The sequence below is a fragment of the Serinus canaria genome, chromosome 3, assembly GCF_022539315.1.
Source record: "Serinus canaria isolate serCan28SL12 chromosome 3, serCan2020, whole genome shotgun sequence".
Lineage (NCBI taxonomy): Eukaryota > Metazoa > Chordata > Aves > Passeriformes > Fringillidae > Serinus > Serinus canaria.
The window spans coordinates 13,079,946-13,098,301 of record NC_066316.1 but is presented as its reverse complement, the minus strand read 5'-3'; the positions used below and the strand labels follow the sequence as shown (position 1 = coordinate 13,098,301).

The 18,356-nt window shown below is 44.5% G+C and overlaps 1 protein-coding gene across 2 annotated transcripts in view; it reads left to right on the top strand.

Moving 5' to 3' along the window:
* LOC103821325 (serine/arginine-rich splicing factor 7) overlaps positions 1-18,356 on the top strand; it is a 1,055,603-nt gene that overhangs the window by 664,357 nt on the left and 372,890 nt on the right. The gene's annotated exons all lie outside the window — the stretch shown is intronic.

Here is an 18,356-nt window from a genome sequence, read left to right as displayed (position 1 = left end):
AACAATGATTTCTTTCCACAGTATATCCTTGACCTTACATATGTTCATTCCCAAGCTCTTCATATCATTCTGTTTTGCTCTTCACTCCTCCCTTGTTATACTTTCCTTAGCAAACAGAGTCTCATGATGCTCTCTGTGGCCGGGAGGAACTCCCTCAGCACAACCACAGATCTCACTTGCTGTTCTCTGTTAAAATCCTACTCAGGAAGCCCAAATGCCTGAAGAAAAGCTGGCAGTGTGTAGGTCGACCTGCTGCTCTCATGTTCACTTTTAGCCCCCAGCCATGCTGTGCTCAGGTTTTTTCTCTGCCTTGAAAACTGTTTGGGAGCATCTTGGCCATGTTGCTCTGGGTGTGTGTCTCAGGCAGCTGAGAGGATTGGCTACTCTGGCACCCCTGTATTTTATGAACAAAATGTTAATACTATGAATAGTGAGCTGCTTGAGGACCACAGCTTGGCACATTCAGCTATGCAGAACTGAAAGTGGACTTGCAGTTGAGGTCTAAAATAGCCTGTGAATGCCTCACCAGGGAGGCTGGGATGACAGGCACCCAGCTTCCTAGCAGGTGCTCATTTCTTTCACATGGAGATACTGTTGGAGGTCAGAGCCTCTTTATTGGAACATGATGTGACTGCATCACTTCTGTTACAGTACAAAGAACAGAGTCATCCCAGTGACACTGAGAATGGGCCTTTCAGTGAGGTGAATAAATAACAAACTCTCTCTGTCACTGCAAACCGGTGATGGTGTCAGTACAAATCAGAGGATAACAAGAAAGAGGTGCTCCCAGCTACCATATCAGATATATTGTCTCTCTCTACCTTTTGTCTCAGAAAGCTCCCACCACTTTTTTGGGGGGGTTCTGCAAAGTGCAAGTGTTCACTTTTGAAACTGATGCTCATCAAGTCAATGCTCATCAAGTCATGGAAATATTGGCTGAAAGTCCCCTCTGCAGGTCTCCTACTGCAAATGTCTTTCCTAAAATCCAACCTGGTTCTCCCAAACTGCAAACCTTGGATACCACCCCTTGTATTGTCCACTGCTCCTGAAAAGTATCTGCTGTTTTTGTCTCTTTGCTGGGTGGTTGTGGCCACCTCCAGCTCACCTCTCCCCAGCCTAAGCAAGCCCAGCTCCCTCCAGCTCTCTGAAGGGGTACATCCTGCAGGCCCTGAACACATGGCAGCCCCACTGGGCCCTGCCAGTTTCCCCACATCCCCCTTGAGCTGGGAAGGGGAGCCAAGGCTGGACACAACCCAGGTACAGCCTCCCCACCACCAAGCAATCTGCAATAAGTAACTTCTCTCAGAGCTGGCTGTCCTCCTCCCCAGGAACACACACACAGGCTTTCTGAGGGAGGAGGTGCTGTCAAAGGCACTCATGGGTTCTTCTTATCCAGGAAGTTGTCCAGTTGCTTTTTAAACCTCTGTAAAGGTTTGAATCTAAAATCTCCTCCAGCAAAGAGTTTTACAGATTTCTTGCACAGTGTGGGAAGGACCACTTCCTCCTTCTTGTGGAGAGCTTGCTAATTGCTAGTTTCATTTCTTGTTCTCATACAAGAAGGCACAATGAACCATTTATCATCCTCCTGCCCTTCCTAATTTTATAGAACTCTACAGAAGTGATAAAAAAGAGGACAAAAATACATGAGGAAGACAAATGCTATATTCTGCTTTTCTCTCCCCTTATTTCCTGAAACATGTGACTCCTCACCCTTCATTTGTGCATCACCTTTGGAAATTGTCTCCCATTGTTTCCTTCTCCTTTGTCTTCATTGCACTCCACCAGGGAACAGCAACTAGGAGTAACTGAGGCCATAAACAACTACTTTCCTGCTCATTTACCTGTGTTGTTTTGGCAGTTTCTTAATGGTAAACATATGACTTACTGACCCAGTTTAGACCACAATGCTAACAAGTTTAATTCCTTGCATTTGAAGGACAGGCTAATACAATTTTCTTCTGCATTCCTCCAGGACATAGAGTCAAGAACAGCCACAGGCAGAAGTGTTCTCAAGACCCCCCCAGCTGCTTTATCATCTGAATTTCATTAGGACTCTGAATAGTGCTGCTGATGAAGTTGACTGGGAAAAAAAGGCAACTTAATCTGTTAAAGAGCTGCAAAAAAGAGCTGTAATTCTTTCTGAAAGATTGCTTTAGCTTCTTGCTCTACTAATCTGATGCTTGTGTTTATAAGGACAGTCAGTATGCATCCTCAAGCAACAATTTTAATGTCTGCTCAACATATGCTGTTTACAGGATTTAGAAGTTACTGATCTTGCAGGCAGTTTGACATTCAGCAAAGGACAAGGCCTGAAAGGAAGGAGATAGCCTGTAGGTTAGGAACAACCAGCTGAACCCTACAGAAACTAACCCCAGCCTCCAAAAGATCTTTGCTAGAGCAAGGGGTTCAGGCAGGGGCTGAGGGAGGGGTACACTTCCAAGCCTCTTCTCTGAATCTGACAAAGGCAAGAAGCCTCCAAGTTCTCAAAATGTTCATCCAAGGCTTGCTGGAAAAGAAGCTGACCATCTTCATGGAGTGGGAAAACTGATGTGGAGTACAGCTGGTGGTGTCCTGCTTATACCAAAACAAGGGGCTCCCACTCTTCACTCTGTTGACTCAGTTATCCTGAGTCCATCACCAAGGGAGGACAGTGTATGTCCTGTGAGCGGGAGATGATGATGTAGGAAGAACAAACAGCCTCTGTATTGGAACGGGAATAATCAGGAGGGCTGACAGTAACCCTTGCCAGTGACTTTCCCCTTGATTATTAAGGATCCAAAGCAAACTGAGCTGCTTATTCCTGGGCCATGAGGTTAAAGATGGTCTCTGTTTAGCACACAGGTGTATTGACAGGGAGGCAGGCTGGACTGTGGGGTTTTTTACGCTGCAGAGGAAAGTTCCTGGGGCTGTATGCAGAGGTGGACACGACCCTGCAACAGAGAAGAGGCTGAAGGAGACACAAGGCAGCAGCCATAATCCTTGATCTGATGCTTTGGATTGACTGAGTACAAGCTGCTGTTCGGGTGGTGCTTTGCCGACGGTTTAGAAAACAGTTTCTTGTGCAATAGATCGTAATTGCTAAGGGGAGGTGGATCTTGGTTTTTCCTCCCCAATGCCTCGGTGGTGGCACTTCTAAAATTATTGAATGGCACCACCTTGTGGGTGCACAGAGGTGTGGAGACTTCCATCTTTATTCCATGCGCGGACCCTGCAGGGGTACATCTGAATAGCGAGGCATGCAAAGGGTGATTCATTCTCTCACTGCTTCTCAAAGACTGGGCACTCACCAAGAAGTGCTTTTCTGCTTGTTTGCTGCCTGACAATCTGACAGAAACAGATTTTAATGCTTAGGGCTTGATTTTCGGAGCTTTACTGATTTTGCCTTTGCTAGAGTTTGTATTGGAGAACTGTAAACAGATGAAATAATTGACACTTTCCAATTATAGGGAAAGTGCAGAGGAAAAGCACTGAAATACACATTAAAGATCATCTGTCCAGGATGCCACTTTTTACTTTTTTCCAAGGTGTGAAATCTATGTGTCAGCTTGTCCACGCATCACACAATTCCCTAAACTCCTGAAAGTAAGGTGTAGTGGGAGAATTTACCATATTGTACACTTGAGTTTGCCTTTAGGGATTACCCTGGCTATGACAGACAGCACATGTCCTAAACTGCAGTTTCTGGGAAGCATCAGACATATGTTTGTGAATAGAACAGCCTGTGTACATTGACTCCAAGACTTTCCAGAAAGCACTGGCTGCATGTTGTGTATTTTATACAGCATTAGGATTCATGTTACTCTGGGTATGCCGGAACCCAGGATGCTAAACAGGAGCTATGGGACAGTGTGAGTGTGCATGTATGGAGTACCAGGTTTTTTGGCCAAGTGGGATTATCACGTATAAATCCAAGAAGCTCCATGAAATCTACCCAGACAAGATTTCGCAGAGTGAATAAGATGATGTCCTAAAAAAATGGACATATTGTAGCTTCAACTGAAATAAATAGGGCAGGAGATCTTTCTTCTTTTTAATGCCCTTATTAAAAGTGATCAGCTCAGGTGGGGAGAATCAACAGGTCCACGCTCATGCTGCTGCTGCTCCCAGGAGTGGCCCGGAGGAGGAGGAGGAGGGAAGTGCAGTTTTGTCCACTAGTCTGTAGGCAGAGCTGGGGGTTCCATCCTCACAAGAGCACCAGGGATACCCTTTGTTCACTTTTTTGGTTTGACCTTCAGGGTCCTTCCTCCAGCCGACATCCCCCTTGGCTAGGGCGAGGGGCAGAAAGGGTCTCAGAATCTCTGCAGGTCCTGGATTCTGTTCCTCGCTTCCAGACATCGCTTTAATCTCTTAATTCTGTGTTGGCTCATTGTTTTAGGGCTCATTATTTTTGGCTCATTATTTTGCTAGGTTTGGTGGGGGGTGGGGGGGGCTTCCCCGTGGCTTGCTGGCTCCGAGGTTATTTGCATGGCAACTCCGATGTCCCCTCCTTTCACTGTCCAAGGGAGAGGCATCTACCTGGCAGCAGGCAAGGTGGTACTGACAAAAAGGGGAATTCTCAACAATAGGGAGTTAACGACTGACTATTGTGAAATACAAAGCTGTGTTTCGGTGTCAGGTACATACAGGCAATGTCTGTATTTGTGATTGCCATATGTGTGGAGGTCGACAATGGGACAGTTGTGAATTCTAATAATAACTGAGGAAAGTAAAGCATGGAAGAAGGCCTTTGAACCTATCTTTTGTTTGTGATTAACCTTGGTTGATTTAGGAGCATTTGAATTAAAGTGTTAAGGATGTTGCTTTTTGCTTGTAGTCAGGCCTTAAAGAGTGCTGCAATAATAACCTTTTGAAGTATAATTTTAGAATATTGCTTGTATCCTTGAAACTATAGCTTTGGAATATATATAAAGGAAATATGCTTATCTCATGCCTTAACAAAACAGAGAAAAACAGCTTGAGAAAGGAAGATGAACATCATCTCAAGGATTTATAATTTCGACCAAGGGAAGCTGGACATCACTGTTATGAGATTTATTGTCATTGTAATTAAAAAGGTGGACCCACATCTGGGGAGCTGGACTTCACCAGATGGGATTCGTCTTTATTCTTGCAGAAACCAGAACCAATATCTCAGAAACTACTACCACAATTTGGGGATCCTCCTTTTTGAGACACATCCTGAGAAAAACTAAATCACAGTAGTGTATAGAATTGTGATGTAAAAATTGGAAAATAGAAACTGCTGATGAGTAAAAATTGGAATAGAAATTGCTGAGAAAGCTTGTGCGTATCCATATAAATACCTGTAAGCCCCAACCATCGGTGTGCAGTTGGAGGGAAACTGCCCCCACTGTACCCAGCGCTGTGTTGCTCATACTTTATCATATAAATTAATAAATTGATTGCTGCTTGAATATTGGCATAGTCAAGCTTCCTATTTATAACACTATTAACAAGTGATTACAACATGAAACTAACAAAGAACTCTCCTCTGCCAGCAATGGCTCAACTTGTAAATCTGCAACTTTTAAAAAATGGGTTACGTTTTTTTTACTTATAACTTCAACAACATCAAGAAAATGGAACAAAATCTTAAGGAGAATATAGGCAGGTGAGCAGACACATTCATACAGTTCTGTCCACAGGGAGAAACAACAAAAACATAAATAAATACAAATGGTTAAACTACCAGTTAAATTTTTCAAGCTTGCTTCTCAAACTTTGTTTCAATTTTGGAAAGAGCATTATCCTTTTACAGTGTTTCCCCCAGCCTTGTGCCCACCCAGTTTTTTTCTAGTTACAAGGGCTGGATGCAAGGCTGTGCCTGAGATGTGCTGAGACACCATGGGCAGAACATGGCCAAAGCAATGTGGTCCACAGAGTGAGGAGAGTGCCAAGAAAAGGGATGGGGAAAACTTGCCAGGGGATTAGAGAGGTTTCTGAGAGCAGGCATTAGGATAGGAATGGGAAGGCACTAGGCTAGTCCAAGCAAGGCTCTGCAAGGGGCAGTTTGCTGTGTGTTCCCAAAAACCCCATCTGAGGTGTTGCATGAGCACAGAGTGAATGGCAGTCCTGTCCCCAGAGCACCCACAGCCTGACAATAGCCAGGGATGTGCTGAGGGGAGAGTGTGAGCTGAGAGAGCAGGTGGGTGATGTGAGAGGCGGCCGTGCCAGCACATCAGCAGCCAGTGCTCTGTGGGTGCTTTTTCCAGCCAGGACAGTGGAGCACAGTTTAAAGCAGAGATCTGGAATAGGAAAATGAGCCAGGCTTAGAGACAGTGATGGGGATTTCCTTTTCACTGCCCTGAACACAGGGGAGTGTGGGAGAAATTTGTGGGAAAATTTTGTGGGAGAAAAGATGAAGATGCTTACTTGGAAATTCAGAATACTGATGACAGCAGTGACCTCTGGGATAAATCAGAGACTGCTGTCAATATCCAGTTGTTGAAGAGCAATGGTAAGAAGGAAGGGAATTTACCCTTGCTGATGTTGAGATCAGCAGTGAATGTTTGCAAAAGGGATTAAAGGAAGTGAGGGAGCCCCTCTAGTGGGAGAATCCAAGAAAGACAATCTCAGCCATTAGCTGGGGAAATGATCCTAATGCAGCATCCAGGATGGTCACAAATGTGAATCAAGATTGTCCCAAAATTAATAGTGTGGCATCATTTATATTATGTAAGGTAAAACCCCCTCAAAACTGAAGAAAACATCCAACAGTTTCTACCCAGCTATTCACAAGAAAAGCTTTTCCTGACTTGATATCTGGTGAAGAAGCCAAGCCTGAGCATGTGAACAGAACACCTCTATGATGCACACAAATTTAAAATCATGTAGAAACAGTAGCATATTTCATAGTCTTTTAGCCTGGACTCCAGAATTCCCTGTTCATTCACCAGGTGCTAGGGAAGGTCACAGAGACACTAAAATGCTCAAATTAAATATTGGTCCCACCACTTGTGTGAATCAGAGGTAGCCAGAAAGACTTGCAGCCTGTCAAAAAACATAATACAATGGGAAAGGAAAAGGCACTGTCTGCCTCTGTTATGGGGGAAATCACCAACTCTGTGTCCACCACAGTTTCTAATTTGTAAATGAAGAGCAGTTCTTCACTCTTATAAAAAGGCACATGCCAAAAATCATGAAGGCTCTGAAATGCCAACATACTCAGGAGAGGGAACCAGCTTAGTGTCTGGGCTTGATGTGCAGTGGCACCAACTTTAACAGCCTGCAGATTCTGTTTTAGCACTGAGCTGCCAAACAGGACAGCAGACCAGCAGGGCTGCGCTGGGAGAGGACAGCTCCAGGTGCAGAGCAGGTTTGCTTATGACAGCCACCTTCTGCTCCAGGAGCCATGGCTGTCAGGAGGACAATGTCTCTGCCTGATGAAGAGGATGAGGAAGATAATGTCCATTAGACACCTGTAATAGCTTAACAGTTGGATTTTATCCTGCAGAAACACATACAATATTTCCACCTATTTAGTTGGGTTTTAGGGCTGTATTTGACAGGCTTTAATGTAAACATGGTACTGCTGGCACACCAACAGTTTTTTTTTGGCATTGCTTTTACAGAGTCTTTACATAGAATGAGTTGATGTGTGACTCATGTAAATTCAGATTTTTTTTTTACTTTGAGCAGATGTGGCCCCTCAGTGTGAGCCTGAAAACAGTTGGGGTGTTGCTGGGATTTATTTACAAACCTCTAAGCCAGCAGTTTCAAATCTGGGTTAAAGTTAGATGCCTGTTTCCATGACAGATGGTCTCATTTTGAGGAGTGAGTCTTGACAACTGGGGCTGGCTGGAAGAGTGAATTTCTGTTTCATAAAGATGATTCTATTTTCAGGGTATTCTCAGATCCCAGATCAAGATTTAAATCTCCAAATTCAAATATCGTTTAGGGTTGAACAGCATTTCATCTTGCCAGAATCAAGGCTCCTGCTGATCCCTGGCTGCTGCCAGTGTTTATCAGGCTGCTGGAAGAATGAGGAGTCCTGGCTCTGTTGTCACCTGTCTGACAGAGCTGTGGGGAGTCAGGAGCAAAGGCTGGCTGGGAACCTTTCTCAGGGGGCTGTGCACTTCCTGAGTGCTCTGGTGTTCAGAGAACAAGCCTGAGCCTTGGGCTGTCCCTGTCTGACTTGGCATGGCAGGATTGTGGTAGGGGGTCCCTGGGCTCCACAACAACCCTGGAGGTAAAAGGACCAGGGAAAGGTTGTCATAGAAACCCTGATTGTTCTTTAGCCCTGACAGGATTTGACCTCATCAGAGGTTTTCTGGAGCAACTCAGAGAAGCATTTCAGTAAAAACGTTCCAGTCCTTCCACTGAAGACAGCAGGACAAGCAGTGCCTGCTGCTGCTCCAGCCTTCAGGAGACGGGGGTGGGGGGGGGGGGCACAGCCCAGTACCACCCTCCCCTCCTGAAGCAACAGCTCTGACATGGGGAGGAGCCCCCACCCTTGTCACACAGGGTGCCTGCTGAAGTGTGTGAAATCACACGAGGTGTCTGACATTATTTTCCCTGGCCTCCAGCTACTTTTGTGGAAAAGCAGGGAGCTTCACTAGCTCCTTCTGTCAGCTCTGTGCAGGTGTCTTGGGTCCTTAACCCATCTCAAACTGCACAAGATGTTCCATTTCAGGGCAGCAGTCCCCTGGTAATTGTCTGTCATTGTCAACATCACTGCCAGGCAAAGCCAAGGGAGGGCAGGTCCTGTACCTGGTGAATTTCACCATGATCCTTGTCAGGGAAAGCAGCATCCCTCCAGTCTAACTCCTGCCCCCTGGAGCCTGGATTTTTATTCACTGACACAGTTTGGTGCAGAAAGGCAAAGCCTGAGAACAAGAGGAAGAGGAGAGAAACCACACTCAGTGTGCTACTCACAAGACAAGTGGGGCATGTGCTGCTGAGCAGAGGGGAGCTTGCAGTCCCAGAACATGGATGTAGGCCATGGCCCTCCATCAGCCTGCATTATTATTAGGGTGGCACCCAGAGGAATTTTGCTGCCAGTGGTGTAACTCTTCTTCTTCTTCAAATTATCTCATATGCCATTAAGAAGAGGGCCAGGCTGATTTTTTTGTTTAATTTCAGTACCTTGCAGTTGACATCTTGAAGAAGTGTTTGCAAAGGCAGTCTGACATGTGTCACCCAGAAAGCTGCCTGTAAACGTGGGTTTGTGCAGACTCCATGTTATGGAGGGAAAGAGCTTTTACTTCTTAAGTTTTCTCCTAAAGAAAACAAAAACAATAAAACAAAACCAAAACCACCCAAAAGAAAACCAGCATTCAACTGACACCTATATTAAAAATTTAAGCCATCCCTCTAAATGTCAATGATCTGAAAGTTCAGCTGATTTCTTTCTGCCTTTCACTTTTGGTTACTTTGCAGTGAAAGTTCTTTCTTTATCAAATATAAACTTTATCAAAAGGGGACAGTTTTGCTCGTGATGGACAGAAGACTCTTTTTAAACAAAATATAGGCGTAATTTACTTAAATCCTGCATTATGCCCAGGCAGTGCAACATCTTTGGAGCATTCCTGATGAATTTTTCAGTCTCTTTAATTAGTCACAAATAGAATTTATTTTTCTATACTGAATCAACCAAATATATGAGCCAGAGGCTTCAGTCAGCAAAAGGGTGACTTTGTAAAGATCTTTAAATTTCCTGTTCAATTCAGTGGCTGTTGGCTGGGATGTCATTAAGGGCTGTTAGGCACTAGCAGCTGTTTCAGGGTTTCTGGTATTGACAGAATTTGTATGGTCACACAGCTCAGAGGTGTCCAGGATGGTAATTCCCTGGGTCCTCATGAAGGAGCACTGAGGCAGCTCTCCCACAGGACGCTCACACTCCAAGCAAACACTGCACCTCAATGGATTTGATGGGAATCTAAAAGTGCTCAAAGCATTTGTGAGGTACCAAAATGTTCCTCTTTTAAGTAGCCTAATGGAATTTCCTGCTTTCATTTTGCAATGCATCTGCTCTTGAATGAATTCTCAGTGTCTGACTTCAAATATACGTTAAACCATGAAGATGGAGGAAGATACTGACCAGCTGCAGGTTTGCAAGGATCTGAACTCATTATGTGTGATAGTAGAAGCAATCTGTCACTGTCTGAGTCATCACAAGTGCTCTGTTCAGGGAATCCACTCTTCCAATACAATTATTTGAACAAAGCATTAGAGATAATAAAGTCCACAGGAAACTTACATGGACAAAAACAATTTTCAGGTAGTTCTGAAAAGTTTATTGTTGATCACACTGTGGACTTCTCCCAAATTAAAAATCCTTTTCAAATAAAACCACTGGAAAGTGTGGAGAACAGTGGTGAGTGGTTATCTTTGGCTGTGGTAAAGTATTTTGTCTGTGAGACAATAGAATGCAGGGCATAGGAACTGGCACTCTTAATGACTGAATTAACTTTGAAATCTGACTCAGTCTCTGAGACCTCAGAAGGCACTGAAAAGACTTTCCTGACAAATAATTTTGGAATTACACTGGGGCTGAAGATTGTTTTCAGTGACCTCCAGCAGTTAATTATGGGCTCATAAGTTACAGATTATGGGGTTTTTCAGAGCTTCACACAGCTTGGATTTTTCTTTTGTAGTGGATTCACTAAAAATAATTTTGAAAAATATGTTCATGCCTTTTTGGACCATGAGTTTTGTCGACAGATGTAATGAAACTGATACATCCTGCAGAGCAGCTCAGTCTCGTGGCACTGACATTTCCCCCACAAAAATACCCAGAAGTTAACTTTCTGAGCAGCTCTTGTTTGCAATACCATACAGCACAAAAGCAACTACAAAAGTTCAGACAAATTTGTCATCATTTTGTTAGGAGTGGCACAGCTGTAGTTTTCATTTGTTTGCCCATCTACATGGTGGTAGGACCTTGGATTTGCAGTTTTGGTGTAGTGTCAGCTCCTGCATATGCACAGAACAAAGATCTTAATTTACAGAAAAAATAAAAACTTACTTTGGAGACTGCCAGGCATTTAGCCTCGCTGATATCACATAGCACTGAACTCCACAGGTTAATTGTGGCTGTAAAAAAACATTGCTTTTTGTCTGTATTGGAAAAGAAATGTATTCATGCCTTCCTGAATGCTTTCTCAGCAGTTGACAGCCTTGACATTTACATAGGGGTGTGGTGAAACAGGGCACCGACACCCGTAATCACGAGGAAGGAAAGCATCCAATGGTATAAAACTGCTTCACAGTCTCTGCCTTTCCCTGGAAAAACAGCATCTGGCTCAGTGTAGGCACAGACTGTCTGCAAGGGCTTTTTTTGTTCTTTAAACAGAACTCAGCTGACAGGTTACTTTCTGGAAGAGGCATGGTAATCTGTCTATTTATGTACTGCCTTTGAGAGATGTAGCCTCAAATTAGGATACGAATTAGGAACTGAAACAAAAGGGTTTACAGAAATGGGACACACTGGGATTCTTGGCGTGTAAGGTCTGTGCAATCAGGTCTCAAAAACATTAAAAAAATAGAATAATAAAAGCTTTGTTGTTTTTATAGCTGATTAAACTGAGCTGACGTCTCATCCTCCAGACATGAGCATACTGCTTGATCTAACCCACATCTGAAGATGTGCATGACATTCAGTGAGAGCTGGAAACATCATTATCCTTCCTTTGGACTTAGCCCAGTGTTTACTGAGTGCCTGCCTTTGGAAATGGGCAATCCCTCCCTGGGAGCTGACAGAGGAAAAATATTTGATTTGTGGTGGTCAGGATTCTGCCCTGAGCAGCCTGCAGCACTTGACAGTCTTCAGGCTCTGGCAATCCCACTGGCTCTCACATGAGTTTCCCTGGAAATGGAGAGCTCAATAAGCCAAACTGTTTATGTGGGCACTGGATCTCATATCCATGAGAGCCCTGTTCAGAAAACAGGATGACACTGGTTGTACCTCATTGCTGTGTGTTTTCTCCAGTGCTCTGATGAAGTTCACTCCTCAATTCTGCCACCTCCTCTGGGTCCTGTTTCTGACCCATCTCCTGGCCCGCTCATTCTTTGTCCTAAGCTCAGTCCAACTTGGGACCTCAACACCCATCCTCTCGCTTGCTCAGACCCCAAACTGAGAGGTTGCTGAGGTTTAGGAGGAAGATGGCTTTTGGAAACACTCAATACCCCCACATCCCTCATCTGAATGTAAGGGAGGTTGTACCTGAGAGTTGGGGCCAAAGCTGGTATTGTGCATCAGGTCTCTACAACTCAGGTCACACAGTGACAGCCAGAGAGCTGTGGCATGCCTTTGCAGCTGGCCAGTGCCAGCCAGTGACACACACTGGGGTTATGTGTGCCCAGGGAGATGCGAGTGGCTCCAAAAAAAGGCAATCAGCTCTCACCTGGGATAGAGATAGGCACCTGCCAGGTGGTCTATAAATTAAGCTCTCTCTATAAATTATCCTGTGACACTGGAGACACAGAAGATTCTGTTTGAAGATCCATCTTCAGTCTTGCACTTCCCTGCTTTCACAGCTGTGGAGATGCTCTCATATTTGCAGCAGGCAGGGCAGCTCATTGTCTGGCATTGCTGTCACCACGCTCCTGCTGCACTGACTGTTCTCAGTGGCCAACACACTGTCATGCTGCTTCTAAAAGGTTTGCTCCCTGTCAACACCCAGAAATGTTTCCTATATCAAGGGCTCTGTCTATACCCTGAGTTTAAAAGTGGACAAAGGAAGAGGAGGAGGCACGCTCAGATCTGTGCAGGTTGTTTGGGGCCTGTTGCCACAGAGCTCCAGACTTACTGCATGTGGGAGGTGAGGCTCTGGGGGGAACTGGGACACAACAGGACAGCCCTTCACAGGTGGGATAAACAAGAACCTGCAGGAAAACACTGTATGGCTTCCCCAACGTGTTTAAATGCTCCAGGTCTTGGTACAATGTCCAGCTGAGCATCTGGGTGTAGCAGTATAAGCAGGACATATGTGGATTACAGCAGTGGTCAACCACCAGCATGGACATTACCTGAAAATTCTCCATTTGTCTCCAGATGAGTCCCTCTCACATATATATATATAAAAAGAACACATATATTGTGTGTGTGTGTATGTATATATATAAAATACATATACACACACACACACACACACACACACACACACACACACACACACACACACACATATATATATATATATATATATATATATATATAGCACCTGTCTGATGCATCCACCTTTACTTCCAAAGTTCTGCAGGTAAATAACCATTTGGTGTTTGATTTATTCTGCATGCAGCACATCAGCTGGTCCCATTAAAAGTAATTCAAAGGCTTTCCAAAGTGATAAATCTCTGCTTATTTTCATTTCCTGCCTCTAGCAATGTAGTAAAAAATTGTCTCATTCACTGTTTGAAATCTGCAAGCAGAAGTGAAATATTCTGCAAGCCAGGACAGGTCAGAGTGTAGATTCTTCCACTGTCCCAAAGCCTAGTTTAGTCAGCTGGATGAATTAGAGCTGGTAAGTGTGTAGCAGGGCATAAAAGAAACCCTTCATGCTCTGTAAAAGCAGCCTTGAGGTGCAGCAGGGCTCTGCACAAGGACACTAATTTGTCACACAAAGTGTCCCCAAGCTGCACTGCACAGCCCGGGCTGGACATGGAAAGCAGGGCACAGCAAGCATTTCCTAGAGCCTCACTGTGGCTGAAGGGTTATCATCCATCCCCAACAGATGAGGTTTTTTTTCCCAAGGAAAGGAAAGAGACCAGCAGACACAATCCTGAAAAAACAGCATGCCTCTGAAGAAGGACACCCTCTTGCTTTGTGCTCAGGCATCTGATATCTGGCAATTTATTTGCTTCATTGTATATCCTGGCTGGATCATTCTGAGCCCTCCTGCACAAAGGGCACAGAAGAATTGAAATCAGTTTTGCCTGGAGACAGATGCCAATTAAGATCACTGGAGAAGGGCAGAAAGGGAACAAGAAACATCTCACTGGAGTTGTTGACACAGGTAGAATGCTGGAGATGGTCCCAGTCTTTCCCAAAGCCTTTTGTTCTTCTGTTTCCCGAGCAGCTTCTTCGTTGAAGTTTTTCCTGTGTGTGTGCAGACGAAAACATGGTGGGAAGAGGTGAGCTGAGCACATTTGGATCACTGGAGCTTGTGGCAAGGCTGCTCTTCCCTTAATGGAGAGAAACATCTTGCTCCCACCAGGCAGTGAAATGACAAATGTGAAAGCCTCACTTCCAGTTTAGTCTCAGTCACCAAAAGCTGCTGTTAGGTTTTTCTTTTCCCAGAAGGTGTCTTCACTCACTTCTCTCCCCACAGTTCTCATTGTTCCCTGTAACTTTGCACAGAGGGGCAGGAGGAAGAAATGACAGGGAAAGGTTGCTAAGCCTAAGCCCCAGTCTCTGCTTTGGCTTATTCCAGAAACAGGACCCAGTGGAACCCTCTATCCCTGCAGCACAGTTTGGCCATTGCTGGCACCAGGCTGCAGGCTCTGGACTGAGTTTCCAAAGGCTCAGGACCGAGGCCATACTTGCTTTGCCTGGACTACTACAGAGAGCCTGCTGCTTTGTTTCAGCTTGGTTTAGCTGTAGGAACACTTTCCTCCTTCTAGCCGGGTGCCTACAGCTGATGGGGTTTACTTTCACTAGCACTGCATGGCAGAGCCATAGCTTCCTACCAGCTCTTCTGTGCACTAACTAAGAGGTGCTCACAACTCCAGTGTCACATTCTGGAGCTGACAGAGGTCATCGTGGGCTTGGTGTGACAGCAGAGGTGCTGAGAGGTGGAAGCACAGGGTGCACTGAGGGGGGCTGCAGACCCAATGGGATGGGAAGAGATGGGGCACAGGCCTGACTCTGGAGCACTCACAGCTACAAACCACTCACCTGAGGACAGCTAAAGAAGTGCAGGTGCACAGCTGGACAAGAATGGTTTTAGGGGTAGAAAATAGGACAAATAAATAATATCTTACATGTATAGAATCAGCATCTATTGTGAATGTGGATGTGAAATGGTGTTGCAATCCAATGAAGAAAAAAACAGGTGCAAAAGTATGTAACAAACCATAAAACTGACCCCCAGGAGAAACTGGAGGGAGGAAGAAGAAACCATCACCATCAAGCTCACATTCCTCCCACAGAACAGCTCCAGATGCTGATAATTTCCTGTAACACCACCACCAGAATGAAACCACCAATGTTAGGATTTAGATGAGCGTGGGCAGAGGGAACATGACATCAGCAATAGGGATAGAAGATAAGAAGTGTGCAAAGCCTTAAAATTATTATTATTATTGCTATTGTTTTTTTCTGATAGGAGTATTATTTATTTTTCTGTAATAATTTGACCTGGACTAATAATGATTTTTTTTTATTAGCATGCTAAGATTTCAGTTCTACTAACATTAAATTCTTGTCTTGATATGTAAGGTATGTTTCCCTTTTGCCCAGAAGCAATATTTTGAGAATAACACTGTAAGAAGGTTTCTGACTAGCTCAGAAACATTCTGTATTTCTCACAGGTTCAAAATAACCAAATACTTTATAAGCTGAAATCACCATCAAATGTGAAAAATGCATTTGCCCAGGAGAGATCTAAAGAGCTTCTCAGCCTCAGATGGAAAGGTAAATAGTGTTTTGGGTAAAATCAGCTTTTGGTTTTCAGTTTTTCCGTTCAAACCTGTCCCTGCTGTCTTTGATGCTCTCTCTGTGAGTCAAAACTGATTCTATTTCTCTTCTAGACTGCACTTTGTCAAAGAGGAAAACCACAACAAACACCTTATGAAGTAGGTGCCATTATTTTTAGCCACAGATCAAAATTCAAATAAATAGAAACTTCCAAACTCCTAGTCTTCCTCTAGTTCCTCAGCAAAGCTTTCCATATCAATGTCTTCCATTTCTAATGGTTCTATAATGTTTTACAGATGTATTTTGCTTACAATAAAATCCAGTAGCAATGCATTGCCATCAAAAAGGTGCTCTTAGCACCAGCTTTTCTAAACTTCTGGAGAAAAAAAAAGAAGAGGCCAAGGCCAGGAGCCACCAGAGCAGACAGACCTGTGCATTTGGAGCCATAAAGAGAAGTGAGCAAACCTGAGGGACTCCTAGTTTGTGGCTGGGCTTCCTAGGCAGAATTACAGTGTAATTAGAAATGTTTTCACATCCTGGACATCCTGGAGCTGGTGTGGAGGTGGTTGGCCAGAAGCCTCATGGCCATTACTGATTCTGGGGGTTTGGCTTTCCTCTTCATTGGAGATACTTGCAGAACATTTTTCTCTTGGCTTCTATGTGTCTCTACACCAAGTCAACTCACAGGACTACCTAAAATTAATCTGTATGACTAAAAGCATGGTCCAGATACTCTTTGAACTCCGACAGGCTGGATGCTGTGAGCACTTCCCAGGGGAGCTTTATTTTAATATCTGCAGCAGGTGAGGGTTGTTTAATGGCTATAAAGCTTTGGAAGATGTGTAAGATCTAGACCCAGTTTTGTGAGTGGCTTTGGTTTTCTCTTTGGATGGCTCCATACAACATGTGGAGATCTGATCCTTGAATTCTCTCTAGTTTGAATATACTTACTATATGTTTGTCTTCTAGTGAAATGAAAATAAGGATTTCTTGATTTGCTATATTTTCCTTAAAGGGAAATCCTGTTTTCCTACTGTTCCAGATTGCAAGGCAAGATGTATTCTATTACCATCTGTATGGCAGTTGTCTGGTGTCAGGTGGACAATTCCCCTTATCTCTCTCTCTGAGTGATCACAATCACTCCTCCCTGGGCAGGGCACACCTGCTGATAACAAGCTATTGAATGTCACTGCATGGCCGATAAGAACTAGAACATCCCATAGTGAGATGCTCTGCCCAGAGGGAGGAGCCAAGCATTGCTGCCCAGATATAATCTGGAGGTTCTGACACACCAGCACGGCTTCCCACTGGATTTCCCAGAGGAACAGCAGCTGCTTCTTCTTCCATGGATCTGCAGAGGAAGAATACACCCTTTGTCCACAGGACCCCCCTGCTCCAACAGAACCACGCCTGACACTCCAGGAGGACTGCAGCCACTTTTCCAACTGGACTGCTACCAACCCCCTGACCAACAGGGTGTCAGGTTGAGTTCTGACTCTGTCAGTGTTGTTCTACTGTGCTGCATTGTTTATTTTATCCTTCCCCCCCCCCCACCCTTCCCTATTAAAGAACTGTTATTTCCTGCTCCCATATCTTTTGCCTGAGAGCCTCTTAATATAAAATTCATAGCAATTCAGAGAGGTGGGGAGGGTTTGCATTCTCCATTTCAGGGGAGGCTTCTGCATTCTGCCTTTAGCAGGCACTGGTCTTTCTAAACCAAGACACCTACCAAAATGGTGAGATACCATTTTATTGCAATCTGTTGATTTATAGGATGCATGGAAACCCTCCTTCCTTAAACAGAGCTTGCCATAAAGAACTCTGAGTTAATTTCTTTTCTGTGAATTTAATTTTAGCCAGGTTGTTCTGCCTCATCCAATGGGACCTTCCCCTCAAACCTGTAGGCCTTTGTTCTCTGTGTTTTACCAGGGTGTTGCACAAGTCTGATTGCCTAATCCCACTTCCCCCCATTGCTGCTGGCTTTGACACAGAGTCCCAAAGCAGGACATCTGAGAAATGCTTTGATCAAAGCTCCCCACCCGCCAGTGGGGTTTGGCCATTAACCTTTTGTTTATGCCCTTGCTGTGCAGCAGGGGCACTCCAGGTATTTCCTTGCTAAACAAAGGAAGGCGTTTAAACCCAGCAATCTGCTTTATGACTCTGGGCACCGTTACTGCACACACCATTTGACTCTTTTCTCTGCCGAGATTAATGCTGGCATCTTAAACATTACTAATGCCTTATAGACAATCCATTAACATCAGTGTCTCCAAAGTGGCCAGCCATACCATTATTTATAAAATAGGGATCCTTTTCTTGTGCTAGCACTACCAATCCCTTGATTTCCCGAGCATGGAATCATGCCTATTATCAGCTGTGGAGTATTTCACACTGCTGCATAATTTTTACTATGGAATGAGCTGTGTGTGTGTGTGAGTGACATGAAAAAACCCCCATAAAATAGCAGAATATTGCTATTCCACTTGCTGCAGTGTATGAGCTGATCTGGTTAGACACGAAATGCAGACAGAAATCCGCCTCACCTCTCAAGCTAATTTTAGTCTCTCCCTCTGTTCTCCGTGGCTGTGTGTGTATAAAATCACTGGCAGTCTGACAGCGTTTCAGTAACCTGTGCCACGCGCAGAGCGGGATGTACTCACCAACCATCTGCTTGCATGGCACGGGTTAACTGAGCCTGTGGGATTGTGCTTACCTAAACAAAACCACTGCAGTGAGGGGAAAAACAATGAATGGGTGGAGATGATCAGCCCATGCATTC